Below are 19621 nucleotides of genomic sequence, written 5' to 3'. Positions count from 1 at the left end.
AAACACAGCTCTAGAAGGTAACCTGAGGCTTTTAGCAGTTTTTAGTCACAAGCAACAGCACCCAGGGTTTGTTATGAAACAGAGGCCTTTGGCCTCAAATTAGCATCGTGCAATATTTGGAACATCTACTGTTGTACACAAAGAAACTTCTGTTTGGGAACACACTAAGATTTTGCAAGCCAAGGAGTTTCCTTGTTGCACAAAACTTGTAACAGTGTAATGAATAATCAACAATTTTCAACATGCTAGAGATAGGGATCTGCTGTGCCCCTGAATACATAACCTAGGCATCATCATGCACAAACAGAATAAATATGAGAGATAACACAATCCATAGTTTCTGGTCTTGACTAAACATGCAAAAAGTGTTTTAATACTGTATACAAACTGGATTCTCCATGTCTTGTTAGTCTCTGTAGAAAGACTTATCCCCACCTTGATCCTTTATTCATTCTTTCCGTTGTGAGAAAGGGAAAACAAACCAGCTAGTAAGCCAAAATCCTTTCCTGTTTACTACTCTGTAATGTAATGGAAAAGTCAAGCAACTAAGTGAGAACCAATCCGAGCACCTCTTCATGCCACTTTCCTAGGCCTTACTGAAACTCTGCTGGCATTACTGTTTTCTGTAGAAATACTTTGCCATCTTGCTGATGCATCATTCTTACTTTATAGCATTAAGGTATACCTTTCAGAAGAAATTTCCTTCAGAAGATCAGGATCCTGTACCACTTCTCAGGAGAGAGGATGTCAGGTAAAACTGGAATCTGTTACAGAAAATTATAGAGGTTTTGCTCACACACTGGGAATGTCTAGTCTACTGCTATTTATAAATTTCTTTCCTTAATGTTTTAATTATGCTTTTCATTAATATTTTAATGGAAAACACATTTAAAGATTTTTCGCCTCACATTTCAGTCCACATGGTACTGAACTTTCGTTAAAAAATATTTTTGGATCTGTGAAACTGAGAGTCATGTTTTTACCTAGGTTTCAGGCACATAGTATAAGGAAAGAGCTGTACTTAAATCTCCTTGTTCTGCCAAAGCATGTAATAACAGTTCCCTTATTCCTTTTAAGAAATAATGGTGGTGATGCTACTTACAACACTCCTACATTGTCTAGTCACATTCCTTACACTAAACAATTTTTTTTGCTGTATCATCTACTCATGAACTGGTGAACTTTTGGTCTATGTACCATATGATCCAAAGCAAAAAGGTGATCTCTTTCCAAAGAGTTTGCAATTTAAGTATGAAAGACAGGCAAAAACAGGCAACAGAGCAATCAGCAAGCTAGAGCATAGTCCTTGTACAGTACATCTGCTGCCTTGATTTTTTTTTATCACTTGTTTGTACATTTTGCACTAACTACTGAAATCAGTTCAATTTTTGACCTCAGATATTCTTTAGAATATTGATAGCTTGATGTCTAACTTGGATATTCTTCTTGGCGGTACTACAGAGGACTTTTCTGGCCTTGAATAAGTCATGATCCTTTCATGGTTCAATTTTTCCCAGCTGTAACTGTGTAACAAATATATTTACCTACCTAAGGCATGACACAAGGCTGAGGGATATAATATTATTAAGTTTCAAGATGAATTCTTGCTCAAAAGAAGTGTATTAATGAACTGAGCAAAACCTTTTAAACCTCTTCTCATACATCACTTATGAAGATCTACCAAAATTATTGCAGCTATAAGCTCTTTTTCTTAGATTCTTCCAGACTAGTAAATTGACAGCATAGTTCTCATCTGGATCAACAATTCCATCTATTGCAAACACCACTATCTGTTAACTCTCTGGGGGAAAGCAACTCTACCATTTCAGACTCAGAAAAACACTGAGAGCTCAATTTCCTTCACCCTGCTGCTACCACTGTTAAATCTCTTTCAGCCTAGGTGTTTGTTATTCTTTCTGTTCTATGAGTCAAAGACACAAATAGAAGCACAACTTTTAATAAATTGTGGGAGCTTTGTTCCTGGAAGCTACAGATTTCCAAATTACCGAGAAACAGATGCAAGAATTTCACTTTTATTTTTGTCTCAACGGGATGGAAGAAGGACCACTTCCTCACTCCCACTGAAGAGGAACCTACAGTTATTCTTTTCCTCTGCCTGCTGCTCATCACCCTTGCTCTGCCAGCAGCAGAATCACACAGTGCCAGCTGCAGTAACTAGAGGACAGTGACTTGAAAACAGCATAAACATTCAACCACCAGCAAACATTAAATGCCTGGTTGGTATATCTCAGCATGGCTGTGGGCTGTTAAGCAACACTCCTATGTGATTGATATATCCAGCACATACCACACAATCCTTTTGAACATCTGCAAAAGAAGAGCAGACAGGAGTCACACAATTTTACAGAGACCTCTGGATGGCTGCCTCCCTGAATAATTGCCAGATGGACAAGGAACTGGCAGGAACACTCTCCACAGAGAACCCTGCTTGCTTTCTCCAGAGCCAGTGCATATCTGAATAATCGTTTCTGGGTGCAGTAATGGCATCCAGCCTGACACATTCTCTCCCTCCTTTTCATTTCTGCTCATTCCACCCTGGCCCACCAGTCATAATGTCCATATGCTTCCATTTATGATGTCCAGCAGTGGTGGCAGTGCTGTTCCTCTTCCTAAATCCAGCAGGTGGACCTGCCAAGGACCTCACAGCTGTTGGAGGAAACAAAACTCAGCAGCAGCACCATGCCTAGCTCATCATATGACCCCTTTATGCCAAGCCTGCCAATTTTCTGGCACCATGGTGGAAGTGAATCAAACAGCTATTAGCTGTGACAATGTCAGGGAGTCTACAGATCTTAAGAATAGTTCTGGGATCCTTTATGTCCAAACAGTCAGGTCTCTACCGTCACCACCACCAGCAGCCTTTTCTTTAGAAAAGTCTGTGTGGCTTTTTACTAAGGCTTTTAAATCTCTGTTATTCCCTCGAGCAATGTAGTTGGCACAACACTACTTTATTGCTTGTGTGCCAGTCACAGTCCCTGAGAACAGTGTTTCCAAAGCCTTTTAATCCAAAGCTATCATCTAAACTAAACATCTTTAAAAACCATATGATCTGGACATCAGTATTAGGCATTTGCCTCTCTAATGGCAAAGTGTTTTGAACATGTTCTTTCAATGTCCTCTGTGCATAAGTAAGTAGGAGTCCAGGAGTCATAAAAAAGTTCCCCATGTGATTTTTGGAAAGAGAAAATTGCACTAGAGATTTCTGAGGAAAGTAACATTTCAGTTCTAGTCTTTCATTGGTATTAAAATCAATCCTCTTATCTTCGTAATTCACGAAAAGCTGGCTCCAAAAGAAATATAAAGAAATAAAATCTATTTTTGCAAAACAAATTTCTGACTTTTCTTGTGTTCTACTTTACTGAAATGATATTTTAAAAACATATTCTATCTATTCCACAATGTAAACATACCTGTGGAATTTGATTGCCCTTCCTGAGGTTTTTCATTTATAGAGTTCTAGCTGTTCTACATCATAGCTTCCTTTGCTACACCCAATTAATTTGTAATTTTTGTGATGTCTGGATACTAATCCTATCAATAAATCATGAATAGAAAAATCCTTTATTTTCTGCATGCTTATCATCCTTATGTTAGGTACTGAAATCACAGAAAATTGCTGTTGCATTAGTTGGTGGTCTTTGACTTTTGTAAAGTGATTTTTCATGTAATATAAATACAAGCAAATACATATAAATATGTGTGTTACTTATATATGCTGCTCCTTTAGTGGATTTGGTTTAGATTTTGTGGTTTTGCAGTTTTCATTTTCATCATTTCATCTCACTGATGTAACCTAAAAATATTATCAGTGTACAAAGCTGAGCTGACTTCAAATGCTCTATGTGTTTGCACTATGAAAGGCTTTGAGAAGCAAGGAATGACCTTGACAGAATATTTTGTGTGGATTTGGGAGGGGACATTACTCTAATGCTTGCCAAGGTAGGATACACAATTTATTTTGACTGATTGCCTATCTTCCTTGTTCTTTGTGGTTCAAGCCAAAAGTTTTCAGATTTTGAATCAAGGTTTGCAAATCTCCAGAGCATAACTGACGACTTACAGTTGAAGGTGTTATCCATGCAAGCCACTTCCAGTTAGTTGTGTAACAGCCTCAATCCAGTTTTCTGTGCATGGCAATAACAGTGCAAGTCAGATCAGTTAAAAAACAAATGTCACAATTTTCCCTTGAACTTCATTAACTAAGGAACAGTACTGAGATGCTGCATTTAATTTCATTCCTCTACACACAAGATTTGGAAAGTGATTTTGCTTACAAATATGCACTGATTTCATTATATTCATTTCTTTAGGTGGTTTCTAACATCTTAATTATAAGCTGCATGAACGGTCTACCCTTTAATTTCTATCCAAGATAAGAATGTGTATTAACACTTTTCCATATTAGTCATGGAAGTCTTGAGATTATAACTATGTGTTTGCTCTGTTTAACCAGAACAAAGGATCCTTCACAGGGTGGTAGCATACCTTTCAGTAGTAAGAACTACTGCAGCCACGTTCTAATAACTTCTTTCAGTCTCTAGTGAAATATGTATATATGAAGTATGGAGGGATAAAATAAAATGTAGACTGTTGATACTAAATAAAGAAAATTATACTACTTATTTTTGAGTTCCTAAACCCAGAACTTTCTGAATTTTTCTCAAATTTCTTTGTGTATTCTAACTCCCCATGTTTACTATGAGTTGTGACAACACATATTCCCTCTTTCTCACAAAGAACTCAGATTTATTTGGATTTACTTTAGTAGAAACACTTGCACATTATTTCAGCAACAAAATAGCATTTTAAGTATGAGGAAAGCCTAGCTTTGATATCTGTTAATCTGCAGGTGTAAACTCATTGAACCTTGAGGAAAGGCACCTTTCTCTTTGTATATGAAAGCACCCTTCTAGTTCAGGTCAATCCTTTATTCTCTTATCCTGCCAACTAAATTTTAGTAGAGAAGATTGCCTTTTGCTGCATTTTTAAGCAGTACCTAGCTATCTTTTTTTTCCCTGACTAGATTCCCTTTCTTTTCCAAATTTCTAAAAATCCCCCCCAGATTCTTAAGACTCAGATTTGCATTGTGGGAATCTTCAATTTCAACACAATGGTCTGATATGATATATATTTCTGTAGAACATTGTACATGTCCACCAGAAGCTGCTCTTTCAGATTTTGAAGGATTTGGGGTAGTATATACCCTACTCCATGAGTGTATAGGTATCAAAGAACAACACAGTTCATCTTTTTATCATATTAAGTAGTCCAGTGTTTGAAGACAGCTGAAGAGCATCTGAAAAGTATCATCAGAGAAAGTTATGAAAGAAGAATATGGCAAATTGGAAAAGCCTGCAGAAAGTTTAAAAAATCCTATTTTTCAAATGCCGTGTTTCCCCTAACAGAAATGGTGTAAAGCAACTTCTTTAAATATAAAATAAACCATACTATTTCTCTAACTCGTGTGAACATGTATGTTAATCAGTCAATAAATACAAAATTCTTTATAATCTTTTCTCCTTAGTATTGTCTTTGGTTCTTATTTTTCATTCTAAAATATCACTAATGACAGCATATTAAAGAGGTATGTATGATAAACTTCTGTCTTCTCCATTCTTCCCTCTTTTTTAAAGTATTGAAAGTAGATAAGTTAAATTCAAATGCATTTTGATGATGTCAAGAAAGGCAAAGTCATAGCTATGAAGAGAAAATGTTTCCATTTCCCCTGCTTTCAACAAAGCATGAGACAAACTGTTACTTTTTGGAATAACAATGATTCATATCTGAAACTTAGACTAGTTTTGTAAACATGTCAAACAATTTGTTTAAAACCACAACCATTGTATATTTGGTGCAGATGCATGTTACAGAACCATGTGAAGGTGTTTGTTTTGGTACATGGAAAGGCATTCCAACCATCTTATTTTAGTAATTGTACCACACCAAAGACAACAAAAGCTGTCCTGAGATTGAAGTGTATGATGCTTTCAAAGCATGCTTGTTGTGAATATTCAGAAGGTCAGAGGTCTGAATTCCACTGATGTCTCGCATTCTAGTCTTGTTGCAGAAGATGGGAAAGTATGAATGAAAATGTTGCTAGTAAGCCTAAGCTTACCATACCAGATTTTTTGAGTATTTTGGCATTCATTGGTCTAGAAGAGGATATACAGAAGCTCAAGAATTAGACAGGCAAAATCTGTCCACTTCTCCTTTGCAATCTTAGCTGAGCTTTTGCAGAGCACCAGTCATGGCCCTGATGGTTAAACTCCAGGGATAGGGGAAGGATTCTGCTGCCATTCCTGTTCCCTGCACTCCTGGTCCCTAGGCCCAGGAAGGCAACATCTGTGTCCTCTCTTTCCCAAAGCCCAGTTTTAATAATTCTGATAATTATGTTATACCTATGAGAAATTCAGTTTCAGAAGAACCTCTTAAAAAATGAAAGGTACTTCTGATAAACCAAAATTCTGTATGTTATTGTCTCTGAGAGGTTTGTTAATAGTGATATGAAGATCTCCTTAAACACAGTATTTGTTGTTAGGTGAACTGCTTAGGTGGCTCTACACTTTTAATAGTGTAATTCTGTAACTATCCACGCTGTATTTGTATAACAACTGCTAAAGCACGGACAAATGAAATCACTCAGAAAAGTGCTATGACTCAGAAAAATCATGGTCTAAGCTGGGGATGATATCAGATGAGACCAACTGCTCTGGACACTAGGCATTGGCCCATTTCCTTATGAAATAATAAAAGGGCTTCCATGTCATATCATAGCCTATTTGACCCAGCAAGTAATGTTTTAGAGAGAGAGATCTTGTGTTCAGTGTTTCTTGGTGTAGATGTCATTGGCTACATTTAAGATGCTGTTTCTCTTAGATTCAAACATCAAAGTGCTCTTTCAGGAATGCTTATCAACTCATGTAAAGCAGAATGTTTCATTCTCTTCACTGCAAACAGATGTACTTACCACACAAATTAACAGAAAGTAATCTAGGATTGAACTAATTCATCTAGGTCATTACATTCCAAGGTACTTATTCTGTCTTCCAGTTACAGCAAAAAACCCCACATGAATATTTTTAAGCTCTAATAATTTTTTAGATTATATGAGTCAGACACAGGGGATTGTGGTGGCATTATAGCGAATAACACAGCTCCTCTGCACTTAAAGAGCATGAACAAAAGCTACAACTCCTATCACAAGACATGTTGGGCAATGGATCCTGTTCAATTTTAACTAGTTCTGGGTAGTAGAAATTATGACAAGGGGCTAGGAAGTCTGCAGAATAAAGAGGGCTGTACTGGTCACACCCTCCTCTTTGCCTGCACTGGGCTCAGCAAAAAGCACACTGAGCTGGCCAAAAATAAGTTGATTCAGCATGCTTTGCTGAAAAGGCTCTTAAGCTGTTCCAGACAAAACTATGAGGAAGGTTGACAGCGACAACACAATCTATCCTTCAGGCTAAGTCTCCCCCTCTACCCACTGCCAGGTTTTGAACTGCTGCCAAAATGAATCATCTTTACTTTAAAATACACTAGGAAGTTCATGTCTGGCACAGGTTGTTCCTTAGTTCTTTTTGTCTTCCATGTCTGCACAATCTACTGAATGTTTCAAATATAGTTTATATTGCACACCCAGTAATGTGTGGTTTAGCTTCAGGTAAAAAGGCTGGACTTTGTTTGCTGTTATTTGCACGTTCATTTGTACAGTGTGATCAGAAGCTAAAACAGGAAGAGGTGAAAGCTAATGAGAACTGGTCGAGACTGAAGTGCTGGCTTCAGAAAATTTTACCCTACACTGCTTGACCTACAAAGGCATTCCCTTTGTCCTGTACTTATTGCTTTGGGCTTTTTCTTTGGTCTTGCTTGTACCACAGAAATTGCAATGATTTAACTGAATCAGTTTCTTAAGGAACATATTTCAATCAGAGTAATCTGCTTGTATGGAGATTTGAAGCCCTCTTGAGTAATTTCCAGAGATAAGGCATTTTATTTAGTATCAGCAAATCTTTCAATTAGTTTTTTTCATCAATAGATCTCAAAACACTTTGTAAAGTAGGTTACTGCCATTTGCTCTGTTTTTCAGATCAAGAACATATGAAATTATTTGCCTACTCTGTGCAAGTAGAAAACTGGGAATAAAAAACACTGTCTGCCCAATTCAGTGTTTCAGCCACAAAACCACACGGGGTTTTCAAGTTTTTCTGACATGAATGTACTTTGAGGATCCAATTTCTGCTAACATTTTAATGATACATCAGTGATTTCATGGTAATCACATCAAACTTAAAAACCCCCTGAAATAATAGGTCTTATTGGAGTACTGTAAAGTGGTGGAGTATTGTTTTATTTTTAAAATACAATAACAGTTCACCTTTTAGGGGTTGCCATGTGAAAAATATTGGAAGCACCTCTAAAATATCTAGAGCCTCTCTTTCTCCATCAAAGTCAGGCCATGGATAATTCATTCCAAAGTTATATTCAGATACAAGTAAACCATCTAAGAGTCAAAGTATAGTGCTATAGCAGGATGTAAATCAGCCAACGTGTGAAGATACAACTGCTTTAACAAGGAGCAGGAAGGAATAAACAAGTTTATTCCTTTAAACAAGTACTGAAACACCACCTCACTTTCCATGTATCTTCAGAATGCTGAAATAAGTGGAGCTTATATTATCAGTAAGGCTGTCCTAAACCTGGGCTATCAGGTGCTAGTCTGCTGGTGAATATTTTTCAATTAAATGTTCTTCTTCTACCACTGAATCTTAGGGAGGTAGTCATGCCTTCATTTTTGGAGGTTTCCAAGGCTGAGTTAAACAGCCCCACAACTGACCTGGTTTTGTGCTGGCAAAAGCTTGCCTTTAGCAGCAGGTTGATCTGCATGTTTTCAGGAGAGTCCTTCCAAGCAACACTTCAATAGTCCTGATGTGAATGCAACAGGTCTTGCAATTAAATTGGCCTGTAGTAGCTGAAAAAAACCCCCAACCCACCATGGTGAGAATGGATAAGGTCTTGCAGAATTACTGAATTGGGAAAGTTCTTCATTTCAGAAAAATGGAAACACTCGATTTTTTTATGATATGGTCTCTCTGCTAGGATAGAAGAAGGATTAATTGGGTTTTTATATTAGCCAGGTCTTGTGTGCAGAAGCATTTTATTTATTGGTCACTGTCATTAACTCAGTTTTACTGATGAATGAGAAAATAAGTTCCTGTTACAAATTATACTTAGCCCTTTTTTTAGATCTTGGTATTCTTCTTTCCCTTTGCAATAAAATAGAGAAAATTGCAGATCAGCATGGTCGTTGTAATCTGTAACCTTTTTCTTTGTCTAACTTTTTTGGCCTGGACTTCTGAAGGCAACTGACTTGAAGAAGGATGTGATCATGGGAAAGGCCCCACAGTTTCATTTTGTGATCGATTCCTAGCTAGAACTAAGAAGACAGATACATATTTTGTTCAGGGAAAAAGGCAAACCAAGAGAAGTACAAACATCCATGTTATATGCTGTGTGAGGAATAGTCAATCTGAAACTATAATTTTCATATATTAAATCGTTTAATTAGCATTACTAAAAATTAGAATAAGGCAGAAGAAGTTAAGGGAACAATTCATACATAAAAATGTAATCACATCTTGAACAGCGTTTGGCATATAGTTTTTGTTCTGACCACAGTGGTAAACTTTAGGTAGAAGTATTATATTTCTAAAATGATGACGTGCTTATCTAGGATATCTAAAATATATTTAGTTTCATACATCTCTATACATTGCTGTATAACTATGAATAATCTTTTATACTGCTGGGTTTTCCCAGAATAATTGATCATGAATAGTTGCTAAAGTAACACTGAAGCAGAATTAGGGCGGGCATTTATTGAAGTTATCAAAGTTATTTTCCTTGGAGTGGAAGTCAATGGTATTTATTCAGGGTCTCCTGCTAAGCTCATTCACAGAACAGTATCTTGCTATGAGAAATATGCGTACATCAAGACAAAATTAGAAACAGACTATATAAACATGAGTACATTAGAGTTCTTGGACACAAATGCACTGTGGTGATTTAACAACTCTAGAAATCATCACTTCAGATATAGAAAAGTAACAAAATTATAAGAAGTCATATATAAAGTCCTGGGGGATTTTTCACTACTTTTTTACTTGTGCTGAAAAAAAAAATTATATACAGAGCAACAGATACATATTAGGCATATTCTAAGACACTAAATCAGGACTCCTGCTGAATTTTGTTCACAAAAATCATATGTTATCCTTTTATGTAACTGCTGACAGTACCATCAAATGAAGAACAGCTGTCAAACTGTTGGCTCATGCATCTAACATGACTTGATAAAGAAGGAAAATTATATGCAGTAAATTAAATGAAATTTCAATTAAATAATCTTATTTTTGTTGAAAACTCTGAAATATATAATAAAATACTTTTGGAAGGGTAAAATGATGTGCGGGCTTTGTGCCAATGCATATTTAAAGAAGAATACAGTACAGGATATTAAGATACACATGTGGATAAACTTGCTGCAAATAAAACTGTGTAGGAATAGGACATAGATTTCTACCTGTTCTCATTTTACATTTTCTACGGTTGCTGTATGAAGAAAACTCTTTCCTTGCCTCATTTTAAATTAAAGAAACATGTTTCTTATTAATTTGTTTTACTTTAGTTTGTGGGTTTTTATAAACAGGGATTTTTTTTTCACCACCTGAGAACTAGAACATTTTGGGAGCATAAGCCTCCAAACACTGGAGCTGGAGAATACATGTGTTTATAGCGTTCTGGATCACAAGTGTGTCACACTCAAGCCCTGCACTCTGGTCTGGCTTGTCTCCTTGTCCATACTGGATTACCATTAAACATGACTCTCCATCGGAAGCAGATCTGTTCAAGGCACCACCAAATTGCTGAGCCTAGTAGCTTGGTCTCAGAATTCCCTGTTGTCCCTGCCCTGGCGATGTCCCCTCCTGCCTGGACACTGTCAGGGCCTACAGCCATCCTCATCCTCTGCAGTGACATTTCCCATGCACATGTATATGAAGGATGGCAACTGTGGGAGGTCCTGGCACGGCCAAGTCCCATCAGAGCACAGGAGCAAAGCTGGTGGGATGAGGCTTGGAAGACCTGAGATTTTCCTACAGCTCTGCACACTTTTACTCACCCCACTGTGAGGTGTGTTCTAGGGAGGGACTGTTTTTCATGGCTGGTTGTAGCTGCCGCAGTAGGAAAATTCTGATGGGCAGGTTTTGAAAACAACTGAGAGCAAGATGTGCTGGCACGGAGCATGATAATAAAACAGGTCCTTTCCCTCTGAACACAGACTGACAAGAGGGCTGGACACAGCCCAGTCTACCCTACAACGCAACCATGGGACACTGAGACACAACCATCATTTCTGTCCAACCATTGCTTAGCCTCCTTCTACCCAACCAGCCACAAAAACCAGTTAATAAAGGTGAGAAACAGAGGGTCTGCTTGCATTTTACAAGGCAGTTATGTAACCATAAGTGCAGAATTTTAAAAGACCAGCAGTACTGCTTTTATGATCAGAAGTGTCATTCCCTAATATCTGAACTATGTAAATAAAGGCCATGAGTACATGCAGTTAAATGTAGATCAAAGTGTTCCTGATTTCAAGACACAATGCACAAAACAACGTTTTCTGAGTCTGCAATATCAAAGACCCTGAACAAGGCAATGCAGATGACTGTCAGCCCATTCATATTTGTGACTTCTAATATTTCCTTCTGTAAATAAGAAGAATGAGGAAATGATCCAGTTTATTGTCTTCAGACAAGAAATCACCATATCTGTGTGCTTTGGAGTAACAGCAAATCATCTGCCTGTAGCAGCAGGAGTATTCTAAGGGCCAGAGGATGGACAGGTCCTTGTTATATTACATTGTTGTAAAGATAATTTACAAACGTGTCCCGCTGCAGGCCTGTGATACCCACACAGCATCAAAGCACAACATGCTTTCTTTTTCACTGGGAAGCCAAGAGAAAAAGGCAGCAAGCTGGCAAAGCCAGTAAGAGCAGCCAGAGAATATGTGCTTTGCAGCAGCACTCCCCTTCACTGGGACTGACTCAGTGATGTGGTCCCAGAGACCTAAACCCAGTTCATCACCTCAGCTATCCCATCTGCTTCCCATGAGCAATCCCATGTACTTGCTGAGAAGATAGAGACACTTGAAGTTTCATCAGGATGTATCAATTACACATCAGAAAGTTCTTGCAATTAAAGGCAGAGATAAGCATTAATCTTATCACTAATTTAAGGCAATGATATTAAAACTTCTTTTTGCAGAAACCCCTCCTGCCTAATTTTATAGTGATATTTAAAAAGAAATATAAATGGATAGCAAGCAGTGCCTGTTGCCAAGGCAGACTAGTCTGTCTCTTGCCTCAGCATTGTGAAACAGATGTTGTGAAACATCAACTGAAAGAGGCCTAGCCCAAGACCCAAAAGGGGTGATTTATGCTACTAACTTGAGAAAGAAAACTGTCCAGGACTTTAAAAATAAATAATGCATTGGGCTCTTTTAACTTATTTCTCAAATTGTTGCCAACTTCATACTGATTTCAAATCTTTATACACTACAAAGCACCCAGCAGTGAAACTTGGCCAGGAATTAGCAGCTGAGAAAGACAGAGGAGATGAATCATGATCATACGGATACAGTGCTGCACGCACACAGTGCAGAAAACTCTGTATTTGTAAATGTAGAGTAGTCATGCAAAATTTCAGTGTTCTTTCAGATGCAATGCATTCACACGTTGTAAAAACCTGTAACATAAGAAAAGTTCTACCAGAGCCATTTTGGAGAACAAAATTCCAAGATCTGAAAGGAAATAAGCATTATACCATCCCTTAGAGCAATGTTTATCTTGCAAGTAATGTAAAGAAGCATCTTGCATTTAGACAAATGGAACTGATCTCAAAAAGAAAAAACTGAAAAAAATTATGCGTGCCCTCAGTCTACACTATGCAAAATAAGGACAATTTTAAAGACTTCTGAAATCTGTGTGATCTGTACAAGCACTCATCAGCTGGGTGATGAGTGTGAAATGGAGGGAAAACATGCTTTTAACAGCACCCAAGAATGACGTTTTCTATGTATGATACTTTCTTCACTGTAAAGAGGTGGTCAGGTGCATTGATATTGTATCCTTTGCTCATGTGAATCACTCAATACTACTTACTTAGGAGAACTTACTTCAAAATAGATATGCAGCATCATATTACTCTAAAAGAAAATTGAATGTTATTGAGTGTAGAGCATAAGTTTACTTTCGATTACCCTTATTTTTATAATATAAAGCTCTGTAATTTTTTGAGTCTGTGAAAATACACCCTCTAACAGGTGTAATTAGAAGAAGAAAGAAAAAAGAATTACAAACATTTCATGGAATAATTTTATTTATTATTAGTTTTCTTCTAACAGAGCTAGTCAAATAAGTAAACAGTTAGACTAAAGTCTGTGATGACTGACCATGCCTGAAAAGAAATGGTATTGGTCATTTTGCAGGCTGGATTGGGTTAGAATAATTAGATCAATAAGAATAATTTCTTGTTCAGCTCTTGAGTAGACTACAGAGTGATTTCAAAATGCCAATACTATTACATTTCTTCAAGGCTACATATCCTCATCTCATATACAGCTGACTGTCTGAGACTAAGGAATGACCATGAGAAAAGTTCATGTTTCTAAATGGGAGACCAAGACTTCCAGGGCAGGAAAGGATTGCAGCAGTAGCACTGTATGAAATTAGTACTGCTGTCATACATAACCTGTGGTATTATGCCTGGACAAGGGAGCCTCATAGTTGCTTCCATCACAAAAATATAGTACTTTTATGAAATGTAAATGGCTTTATCAACGAGTGATTTATAGCCTAAATTAAGTAGTTCATTCTCTGTAAAACCATGTATAGCTTTTTGTCATAACAGGAAAAATTTAAGACTTGATGAATATATTCTCAACTTATTTCTCATTGCACAAATTGAGGGAATAATTATCTTCATGCCTAGAAAAAACAAAGTGATCAATGAAAGCTTTGCCCCTTTCATTCCCTCCAAAAAATCTTTTTTTTTTATTTTTTCTTTTTTATTTTTTTTGTCAGCTTGATACACAAGAAAGCCGATGGTCAGGAAAAGTAATTTACAGTTTATAAAAGATTAGACTGTTCTTACTGCTGTACAGCATGGGGTGCCTTGTCTGAACTCTATTGTTAGAGCTTTGGCTCTGCTTCTCTGTAATATACCAGATGCTAACAGGGGCAGAGGGACAGATTAGGGAATATCTGCCTTCACTATGGAGTTTGGAATAAAATTTGCATAGGCATTAGTAGGAAAACATATTCCTATGGCACTTATGTTAAAGGCAAAGGAAGATTAATTTCCCTCTTGAAAATATAAAGTAACACATGAATCTAGACATGGGAGGAGGCAGTGGTGTCTAACATAAATAGAAGGTTTTTTTATAGCAAAGTGATATTTCAGGGTTAAACATACTTTACTGGACTCAAAAAGAGAATAGAAAGGTCAAGATCTTTCTTTTTGGCCAAGACACATTTTCCAAAACACAGCTTATAAAAAGTTTTATCACTGCCTTATGGTGATGAAATAAACTAAACATGCTGGCACTCATGGTGATATGATGGTGATATCTGTACTGGAATGCCTCTTCATACCCCATTGTCTGGGCAACACTGGGTAGGTTACTCAGCTGGACATGAAACTTGTCATGTTGCAGATATTTATTAAGTGCTAACTACAAAAGCATATAGAGTTTAACACGACCCTGATAACTCTTTACAATTGACTAGGAATCTGTTATGGGACATCAGGTCCTGAGGGATTAAAGAACTTGTTACATATATATTTCTTTCACGCCATTTGAAGGCTCTCTGGTTAACTGGAATTTCAGTGCAAGAGACTATTTTACCCTTCAGGAAATTCACTGCTCTTACCAGGTTGCAGTGCTGGGGACTTCAGATGCACCCACGCACAGTGCTCTCCACAACTGTGAGCCAAGGGACAGAATCACTTTCAAAGGAACAGAGGCACTTTCCTGGATTTTAGGTTACCTGATGTACATGCATGGTTAAGTATCATTAATCTCTCAGCAGAAGTAAAACCCTGTCATTTGCATTTCAATATGTACAGTGAAAAAAATATCCAGAATATATATTTGAGTATATCTATTACAGAGCTGCACTTCAGATTCTGTTCCTGCAGGCTTGTGGACGTGAACACTGGAAAATTTAATTCAAAATGTGCATGGCTGTGCATTCATGTGTTGCTCTGGAAGCAAAGCTGCAGCCAGGGCACAACGCACACTTAGCAGGATGCTGTGCCCTGATCACAGAGAAAATGGGGCAGCCTTACAAACCAGAGGCTGGCTCTGAGTGAGCTAGGATTGCGTGCCTGGGCTCTGCGCTGCAGTTCATCTCATTCTGTCCTTAGACAAGCAGTCACCTCAGGGCCTTCAATGCCCTCAGCCACTCAGAATATTGTCAGTACTTAAGGGAAAAAGAAGGAGGAATTGCAGCATAGATAAAAGTCACTTTGAGGCAATAAAATGCCATCTCGGAAGAGCAAAAATACATTATTGGATACAGAAAGCAGGCAGACAAAAGGTCTGAGCCGTATCTTTTGTGAGTGTACTCATACTATTTCCACATGGTTTGAACCCATCTACTATAACTACAAACACATGTTTACAAAATTCAGGGTGTTGTCTGCCCACATTTTGGGGAAATACTTCCAAGGATGAGAGATTTTCCTATATCTTGCTCACAAAAAGAATCAAATCACAAGTTTAAAGCTGTTAGTAAGAAGTTAAATAGGAAACACAGCTTTCTGTTGAAAATGTCAATAAACAATCAAATTTTATTTCCAAACCATGTCTAATGACTGCTTTAGTAGATGCAGATTTTTGACAATCAGGAAATATGCGCTTGTCTCTCATACACACCAGGTGTTTATACATTTTTATGATCAGTGTAAGTATTTTTATACAACAAAGTGCCTGTAAACAAGCCCTCCTTCTTGTTTCCTTTCAGTTTCTCTAAGCCTTGTAAATACAACCAGTAATGAAATACAGTATGAACATAGAGATACAGGAAAAGAGAAAAAATTGTGTTGAAGTGTAAATTCAAAACTTTTCATTTACCAAAAATAACCAAATATTTTTGTAACCAAGGTTGATTACTTGTGCTGAAGGCTATAGGCTCTTACTGTTGAAATTCAATTTAGCAAGAATCTTTTATGATTCATCCTGGGAAGGTATCATAATTTCCCAAAGCTCAGAGGAGCAGGGCATCTGTGTGCAAGAAATAGACCTTTACTAAATATTTATGAAAGAAAGAATACCTACAATGTAAATGCTTCTTGTACTTGAATAAGAAATAATTTTGGGGTCTAAAATCTTCCAAAATATGAGAAAATCATCCTGGAATTCTATTTCTCTAAAGACAAAGCAAAGCTGTGAACACATTAAGGCTCTTTGCTTATGGAATGGTTACACACAGGTGATACTTTGATTATCATGCATGTTGCATATTTCTGAGAGAATTTATAGCTTTGTTTTCAAGTATGCAGAGGGATGAAATGTAAAAACCTTTACTAGATAAAATTGGGAAAGAAAGGAGACAGATACTGACATTATTTCCCTTTATATTTTAAAAATGGACAAATAAGTGTTCTAAGATATAAATTGATCAGTAAGTATGGTGAAATTAAACAATACTATTCAGCAAGGTCATAGCTTTGTAACCATGAAACATCACATCCCATTCTAGCTAACACTGAGAATTAAGAATTATTGTGTTGGAAATAGGTCATCCATGATGACAGGAAGTATCAAATTAAGTATTATTAAAGCTGTATAGTAATCAGTCAAGAAAAAATCCAAACAATTTTCAGAAGATACTAGCTTGACTTTTCTTTGCAACAACTCAAACAGAGAGGCTATTTGAGCATGCTGTTGCTGAATGAAATACATTTTCTGTGGTTAAAATCCTAGTAACTGAGATTGTCAGCACAGACATCATGAAGAACCTGTGGCACATCCTGGTTTCTGAAGAAGGAATCTCTACTCCAGTGCTGTAGCTCAGAAACCACTCCTCTGAAGCGTGAAGGAAAACCCAAGAACACATATATTAGCAAGTAAATTTCTTTTTCTGATAAGTGGTTTATATACACTTGCAGATTTTTGAGGCCTTCCAAACAGAACAAGGTTGAAAAGCATTGTTTCAGCAAATTTCCCACTACATAATTAACATTCTTCTGACTTTAACCATCTCCAATTTTCACAGCATTTCCTGTTCCCTTTCACAATGACAGGGTTGTGTTGCAGGGAAATACTTTTAAGGATGAGAGTTTCTTGTGTATCTTGCACACAAAATGAACCTAATCACAACTGAAACAATATTGATTCTGCCCTATTTCAAAGGCAGAGCCTCACACAAAGCTCAGAAAAGATACAGAAATTGAATGCTAATAGTACAGCCTATCATGCAAACAAACTTCTATAGCTGAAAGATGAACATACAAGCTTAGCTGCAAGTACTTAATTTTAAAGCAGTTCTTAAGAGCCATCTGGGTTCATCCAGAGTACCCCAAAGACTACTTTTACTGAAATTAAACTGGAAAAAGCTGCTGTCAGTTAAAGAGTAGTGTCCCATAACTGTGGAATGAAGGCCTGCATCAGTTAAGGGCACCAAAGAAACAATGATTTTTTTGGGGTTTTTTTCTTTCTGATGAAATGTTAAAGAGAATTAATATGTCTTTTTGATCTGATATTGTGAGTTATTCAATTATTATTCTTTTCAAGTCACTTAGGCTGGTTACAGAGATTAAAAAATGCTTAATTCTCTGAGTAAGATGAGGCATCTCATGAGATTTGGCTCTCAGATTCCCCAGACTTCTATACATACTTCTGTTAACCTTATTTAGTCTTAACATAAAGACATTGACAAATATTTTTTTTTAGAACAGTGTATTTTCTATCTGATCCATTAAATGACCCTAAATACAATGTTGTCTCAAGTACCTTATTTTACTATAAGCATTCTTCTTTCAACACACACAAAAAGAAAGAAATGGTGTACTACACAGCCTCCTTTTTATGGATGATGGTAGTGGCTCCTGGACTCCAAGTGAGGTACACGGCATTAATTGGTGAGTAATTATATAAAGTAAAAAGCACACACTGATTCTCTCCATGGGAATTTGGACTGTGTTGATTTTTTGGCAGTGGACTGAGACTATTTTTGGTAGCTTTATTGAAAAGAATCCAGGAAGTCAGTTTCATTTTAGTGACAGTATCTGTTAATGAAATACAGGGGATTTCACTTTGGTTAGCTATCTTGTAAGTGATTACTAAATGGGAAAGCTCTTCAGGAGGTGCCTAGTTTTCACCATGCTTAGCTAGCAGAGCTAGCTCTCCACAGGCAGCCTGTCCGTCTGTCTCCATGTAATTAGGGCCTTTCTCCTTCAAAAACTGCCAGGCTCTATTTACATCTTCTGTTTTCCTTGTGACCTTGAACAAGAATATCTTCTTGGCCCCAGAGGTCAGGACACGGGAGTATCTGTTTATATAAAACACAGAGTGGTGGCCCTACAGGCTCTGCTTTCTCTCCTGTTTGTCCTCAGCAAACCTGCAGCTCTATCACAACCCTACTTACTTTTAGATAATTTGCAAGTGGGCATCTCTTCACTCCTCCATTTTGTCTGGTCTTTTATGGCAGATGTTTTTTGTAAGAGAGGTTGCTATCCTCTGTGCTTGCACATTGGAAATCTGTCCGCAAGGATGGGCATAAATCCGAACGGTAATATGGAGAATATTCACAACTGTAGTCATAGTAACATTACCTTGGGTTTTCATTTCACCATTAGACAGATGACTTCTTTTTCTGTCATGTGGTTTTTTGTCATTTCTTCTAGTGAAAAAAGTCAATTTAGTCTGCTTATATCCCTTCATACTCCTGGAAAGTCTTCCCTGTAATTTACAGTGAGCTGTGTTTAGCTTTGCCTGAGTGTTAGTCCTTACAGCATTAAAATAGTTTGCTTGTGGTTATGTTTCCTTCTGGAAGAGTTTCTACTAACTTTTAAATGAAATTAGAAGAAGACTAGGAGGTATCTTGCACATCAGTGGGTTTATTTTAGGATGTGGTTAGAATTGCTAATACTGATATGTTTAAACTCTTGCCAAATGAAGAATGAAATGCTGCATGAGAAAGAAAATTGTTGCTTACTTACTGTAAGAAGAAACAATGCAACCAAGTGCCAGTCATGTATCTAGCCAGATTAAATAAATAAATAAGCCTAATTTTAAATTCCATCTGAATCCCAAAGACTTACTCCCAGGAAGGCATCCTGGGAAAAAAAGTGTCCTCTATATATATAAAAGGAAGAAAAACACCACCATTTTCATTTAAAAAAAATAAGATGAAAAATGTTTTGGTGAATACCTTGAGGTTTTCATATAGCAATTTTTAATATTTGCTTTTACAGTAGTCTACTCCAAAATGAAATATGTTTTGCTTACTGTGCTGTGGGACATAGCACTATTTTCCTT

The sequence above is a fragment of the Zonotrichia albicollis genome, chromosome Z, assembly GCF_047830755.1.
Source record: "Zonotrichia albicollis isolate bZonAlb1 chromosome Z, bZonAlb1.hap1, whole genome shotgun sequence".
NCBI classification, from domain to species: domain Eukaryota; kingdom Metazoa; phylum Chordata; class Aves; order Passeriformes; family Passerellidae; genus Zonotrichia; species Zonotrichia albicollis.
This window is presented reverse-complemented; position numbering follows the sequence as displayed.